The 6788-nt window shown below is 40.4% G+C and overlaps 1 pseudogene; it reads right to left on the bottom strand.

The window, feature by feature from the left end:
• Nucleotides 1-1438: 1438 nt before the first annotated feature.
• Nucleotides 1439-3244, bottom strand: LOC102154470 (annotated as a pseudogene).
• Between the last annotated feature and the right edge of the window lie 3544 nt (nt 3245-6788).

Raw genomic sequence — 6788 nt, forward strand, 5'->3', positions numbered from 1 at the left:
CCAAGCTTCCTTTCTTCTCTTCTTCTCCAGATGTACATTGCCATCTGAAACTCACTGTCTCCTCTGGCTTCCTCCGATCCCCCCTGCCCCCAGCAGGGGTATCACCCAATAAGTCTCTTGCACATCGGATCCCCATCATGATGTCTGCTCCTTAAAATATGCAAACTAACACTGGGTCAGGAAATGCAGTGTAGTTCTCTCCTTGTGAACAGGGGCCCTCTTTTGGAGCTCTGATCTACCACGTGAGAGGTGCTACTATCCTCACACTGGTCTGGTGGGTAACAGAAAACAAAACAAAACAAAACATGGAGAGGCAACTCGAAGGTTATTTGTTGGCTGCCCAGGAGAAGTCTTAGCTGACATCTAGGATCAGTCACTAGACATGTGTGAGAAGATGGAGCTACATGATTCCAACTCCCAGCCATCTCAGTCTCCTGAGATGTCTCCAAGCCAACTCCTTGCCCCCCGCTGCTCAGTCTCTCTGAGACTCTGATCATTGTATTTAAAGAGGAGCCATTTCTACTACTCATGCTGAAATTTTTTTTTCATGCTGAAATTCTTAACACAGAGGATCATAATCATAATAAAATTATTTTTTTAAGCCACTAAGTTGTGATTGGTATTTGTGCATTGCAAATTTAGCCAAGCTTGCCTGTCAAAGAGTCTTTGTAAAAACCCTTTATACCTAAAGTAAAGATATGTCCTTCTTGGGGAATTTTACAACCATGTCTTTGAGGTACTCCGGGGTAATATATATGGTGCTATTTCTTTCTTTTTTTTTTCTTTAATTGATTTTATTTTTTTACATAAAAAGTTCAGTAAAAAATGGATAATGTAAAGTGATTTTAAGCAGTAAATCGATCTTACCAAGATAGCACCAGGCTGACCGAAACCACAAGGCAGAGTGCTTTGGAATATTTATATGCTAGTAAATTAAACCTTGTAGGAGAACTTAAACCATCATTATAAAGTCTTCCTGTGATCTAGCACTTAGAGGCTAAAAGCAAAACCAGAAAACAAACAAAACTAGGAAGAAAACAAACCAATTATTTTCAATATATTCACATGTACATTCAAATACAATCTAGATTGTCAGGGTGAGGGGTCATGGCTGGGGATGTACATGGTTGTGAGCTGACATGTCTCCGAGGAGGAGACCCAGGTTTGGGAGTGGGGCTAGGGATCTCAGCAAGGCTCCCAAGCCCTTCCCTCTGATGGCCTCCAGCCTCACCTCAACAGCTCATGACAAGGGATCATTCGTTGTACGTGGAGCTCATTTTCATGGCTTTCAATTGAAATCTGCAGGTCTCAATTCCCCAGGGTGATGTGTCACTGGTAGCACAGCCCTGATGGAGGGGTGGGACAATGGGCCCACGGGGTTTCTTCTCCTGAGTCTATCCCACCTGCTTACCTGTCCTCTCACCCTGGCCCCCACAAATCACTCTAATTCAGCGTCTACTTTGGGTTTGTAAACAGCTCAGTCTTACGTGTGTACTTCTTAACGTACTCTGTGATCTTGTGTTTCTCATTCTCATTGCACTTCAGGTCCTCAGGGTTCTTACAGTACCTCAGCCCCTTAGTCATGACGCCGTGAGTCAGCTCGTGAGCCAGGTGTTTGAAGACCTGTTGAAATTCTTTCCACTCCACAGTCAGGTTTCTGGTAAGGTTCAAGCCCCGGACAATGAACTAGGGCATCTCTGAATACTTCTTTGTTTTTCTTAGCCAACTCACTGCTCTGGTTCTGGTGCCTTAGGCTCTTTTGAGGTCTTCATGGGGTTTTCATCATATTTTGGGGCTCCTAAGTCCATCTCAGATTCATGCTCAAGGCTGGCATCATCTCCTGGGCCTTCTCAGACTCCACTGAGTCTGCTTTGTGATGTCAGGGTAGTAATAAATCTTCCCTCTCTAACCTGGGCTGTCTTAAAATTGGGAGGTAAGACAGCAGTTTTGGTTTGGGAGGTGAGGTGGGGTAGCAGATCCAGAAGATAACTTTTATTACTATTTCAAGGTGGCTGTTCGGTCTGAGGCTACCCTGTCGCAACTATTGTAGTCATGGCTGCAGTTGGCTGTACCATCCCTCCTTGGGTGTGAGCTGTGAAAATCTGTTGTCTCTGGATGTACTGAAGACTTGACTGGGCGTAACTGTACAATTGGTGGAGTTGACTCTAGGGAATAGGGTGATGTCCCACCATAGATGGTTGGACAGCTCTGTCCTTGATAATATGCGGTTGTTTGAGACTGCAGGAGAGCTCTGCTACTGAACACTGACGGACTATTGGTTTGAATTCCAGTATAATTCTGTCCCTGAACTGGGCCTGGGACTGGTACTGGCAAGATGGTGACACTGCAGTCTTGGTAAACCGCACAATCCCTTTGGGTCACATACTATGAACTGAAAACTTCCCAAGGGCTGCCACATGTGGTACCACTGGCACATGTGGAGGGGCAATGAGGGGTTCTGTACAATGTTCCATCAAGGGCTGAGAATGATCGTGAAGAGCAGGAGCACACACAGGGTCCGTCTGTGTGTGGGGAGGAGCGCCTTTCCAGCATTAGGGTTGCTGGGATCCATGCAGGCCTGCATGGGGTAACCTGGGGAGTAGCCAGCAGAGGGATGATAGGGGCATTGTAGGCAAGAGAGTCAGAGGGTTGTGGAGACATCATTCCCAGGGGCTGCTGTGTTTCTGAGCCTCCTGTCGAGCCAACTCTTGCTCAACCAACTCCAGTGTTCCTCTCTAGAAAGTTTATTGTGGTCTTTAATTCATACTTTGTTTTTAGAAGTTAGCTGTATCATCTCTGCCATCTGGGTTTGTTCCCACCTGTGGGCAGAAGAAGGTGGTTAGAGGGAACCCCTTTGTCTCCTTTCCTCTTTTTAGAGTTTGCTTATCTGGGTCCATTTCTCTTGACCTGTTAGGAGTCTTTGCGGTGGCCGTTCGATCTCTGAAGCCAACAGCATCCCCTCCTTTTCCATTTATTCTGTTCTCCTTCTCAGTTTGCCTTTTCTTTGGAATTGAGTATACCTCCTTTAGGTCTTTCCAACTGTCCAGATGCTCAGTGGCCAAATCATTTCTATCACTTCTGGTTCTTCTTGGCTACCCTCACTCCACATCAGATACACCTTCCTCTTTGTCTTGAGTTAGTGTTTCCTCAGCAATATTTTCTTCCAGTTTCATGACATTGCCCTCTTAGGCTGCATTTCAGCATCAGCCTCTGGTTCAAATGTGGAAAGCTTACTGGCTTCCATGGCGACTTCACTGTCAACTTCAGATTCAGGCAGCTGTTGTGTAACTGTTGTGACTGTACCTCTTCCGCATCATCTATGGAGATGTTTTCTAACTAGATATGGGGCCATTTCTTTTTTTTTATAAGATTTTATTTATTTATTCATGAGAGACACCGAGAGAGAAAGAGACAGAGACATAGACAGAGGGAGAAACAGGCTCCCTGTGGGGATTCTGATGTGAGACTCGATCCCAGGACCCTGGGATTATGATCTGAGCCAAAGGCAGACGCTCAACCACTGGGCCACCCAGGTGCTCCTATTCTGTTGTCTTAGCACTAAGTATTGCTGTTGAGAAATCTGGTTATGCTATGTTGAATGTTTTTCTAAAATTGTGCCCTAGGTTGGCTTCTTCCCATTTGCTGTTCTACTTCCACTTTATCCTTTTCAGTTTTTCCTGGGAGCCCACCCTTAATAAATCACTAACACACACCTCCAGTTCTCAGGGTTTGCTGCCTGAAATCACAGGTAAGACAGGTGGGAGAATCAAATGCTTTATCCTCCAAGAAATAAGCATTTCAAAGAAGTATAAAAAGCCATTGAAGTGCAGAGAGGTCACTACGTAGACCCTTGATTCTTGAAATAATTCGTAGACCCTTGATTCTTGAAGTAATTCGAGTAGGGAAGAATAAGAAAGCATAAGAAGTTTAATTTGAGAAGCCCAAAGGAAGTGTGTTTTAAATCGAAAGTTTAAAACTCTATACTGTTCTTCCAGACATCTGCTTTTGTGGTGAAATTTTAGCTTCTACCCTCCCATAAGCACCAGCTGGACACCTTTTGTTCCTGTCTAGGTAGCCTTTGAATTCCGATAGGTTATTGTTAATAAGGTAAATATATTGCAAAGTCTAATCAAATTATTCAGTGTCTTGCTTTTTACTTATCAAATAAAAGATCACAGGCTTCAGATACAAAAAAATTTATTGAAAAGCTTTCATGTGCATCTAAACACCTACTACTTCATTTTCCTCAGGACATTAATCTTTCTATTTATCATCTTTGCTTTTTCATATGTTCGGACCCTGGCACCTTATCACAAATTCATAAGAACACAATAAAAACAATACTTACTTGTGCCCATGCTGTGACAAATTGTCACCACCTCTCCAAAGAGGAAAACATTCAAAGGTTCCACCTTAAACCGTGTTTTCAATAATATTCTTCATTTGCTATTATCTTTCTTTTATTGTCAGTCTTCATAGTTGCGTACGAAGATATTATTCCCACTGTTCATTAAAGTTCCTGCTGTGCTGGAAAGCTAGTTCCTGACAGTTCATAGTCACCTCAGTGAGAAGAAACGAGGACTCCCAAACTAAAATGCTTGCTCAAGAAGAAAAATGCTTATATATTTTCTTTCTACCATCTTCCGACATTCCCACCGCTGACAAAATATAGAAAGAGGGCAAACGAAGGATGAGTTTCATGATCACATTCTGGTACCAGTGTGGACCTCCCACTGGGATGTATTTCCCACCTGACAGGTAGTTTATTCTGCTCAAATTCTACTGAGCTGGTGAACTTAAAGCAAGAACATATGACCCACCCCTCAGACCTCAGAGCAGCAGGGTTCATATAACCATCTGAAAATTTCATGTTGAAAATCTTTTCTGTAACATCTTTATTAACTGGTGCATCTGATCTGCCCACTTAGAAATTTCTGTGGGTGATGGAGGGTGAGATAACGGAATGAGTGCCTTGTTCCTCTTGTGTTCTAGGGAAATCACTCACCAGTGTCTGAATGACTTCTAATGGGCTTTGATAACAAACTTAAGAAAACCATACTTATATCACAAAACAGAGTGTGTAATCTTTCTTTTAGATTAGAACCATTTTTAGTTTTGGTTTCCTTTGAGATTTGATAATAAATACATGCTAAGGCTTCTCATTATAGGAGAAACAGAGTTATTGGCAAATTTCCAAAGTATTAGGAAAAGTGAGAATCTCTTCTTTGTAATAATTACATATAACAGTAATTAATGGTCTGGGACTTATGTGATTAAATAGATCTCATACCTAGATTTTTCTGTAAGTCAATACACCTGAGTATTTTCAGTTTCTAAACATACCTACTTTCTTAATTCATATCGACCCCATTTCTTTTAAATTGTACCTCCAAGTATTTGAAGTTCTCCAAAGTGTATCTATTTTATCCTCTTTCAAACTCACAACAGAAGCCATTTCAAGGTAATTAACTTTGATAACCTATTTAGCATAAAGTTATTATAAGTGAACAAAGAGTACAAAAACTTTCCAGAAAATCCACGAAATTCTTAAGATTTTTATTTGGAGCACATGTTGCCATCTTCAAACCTTGAAAACTATCTATTGTGACAAAACAAATCAAGTTGTAGGTAAGTTCTTGAAAAAGTTCCTTTTTAAAAATTTTCAGGTGACGACATACTTTGAATAAATTATAACGAAAAAAATTTCTAGAGATGGGCTTAATCATCAGGTTTCAATTGTGTAGATTTATAGGTAAATATTTTTCAGCCAAAGATCATCTCTGATCTCAACTGTGCTAATACTTTTTGAAGTTGTACTGGATTTTATGATCCTGGGTCTAACAGAAGAAATCTACTCATTTTGTAGCTTTTGCTTACATGACAGCTTTTTATTTATGTATTTATCCATCTATTTAACTATTTTTAAATTTTAATTCCAGTAGAGTTTACATATAGTGTTATAAGTTTCTTCTGTACAATATAGCGATTCAACAATTCTGTACATTACCCAGTGCTCATCATGATAAATGTACTCTTCTTTAAAGTTTTTATTTAAATTCTAGTTAATTAACATACAGTTTAATATTAGTTTCAGGTATACGATACAGAGATGCAACTCTTCCATACAACACTCAGTGCTTATCATAAGTGCCTTCCTTTATCCCTAATACCTATTTAACCCATCTCCCACCCACCTTCATTCTGGTAACCATCAGTTAGTTCTCTATAGTTAAGAGAATATTTATTGGTTTGCCCCTCTCTCTCTTTTTATTCCCTTTTGCTTCTTTGTTTTGTTTCTTAAATTCCATATAAGTGAAATTATATGGTATTTGTCTTTTTCTGACTGACTTCACTTAGTGTCACACTCTCTACATCCATCCATGTTGTTTATATATATGTGTGTGTGTGTGTGTGTATACATATGTATATATATGTGTGTGTATATATACACACCACTTCTTTATCCATTCATCTATTGATGGACCTGTAGGTGGTTTCCATGATTTGGTTATTGTAAATAATGCTGCAGTATATATAGGGGTGCATATATCTTTTCAAATGAGTGTTTTCATATGCTTTGGGTAAGTACCCAGTAGTGGAATTACTGGATCCTATGGTTCTTCCATTTTTAACTTTTTGAGGAACCTCTATACCATTTTCCACAGTGGCTGTACTAGTTTTCATTCTCACCTGCAGTATATGGAGGGTTCCTTTTTCACCACAGCCTCACCAACACTTATTGTTTCTTGTATTTTTGATGTTAGCTGCTCTGACAGGTGTGAGGTGAT

Source organism: Canis lupus, chromosome 4 (genome assembly GCF_011100685.1).
Source record: "Canis lupus familiaris isolate Mischka breed German Shepherd chromosome 4, alternate assembly UU_Cfam_GSD_1.0, whole genome shotgun sequence".
Classification (NCBI taxonomy): Eukaryota; Metazoa; Chordata; class Mammalia; order Carnivora; family Canidae; genus Canis; species Canis lupus.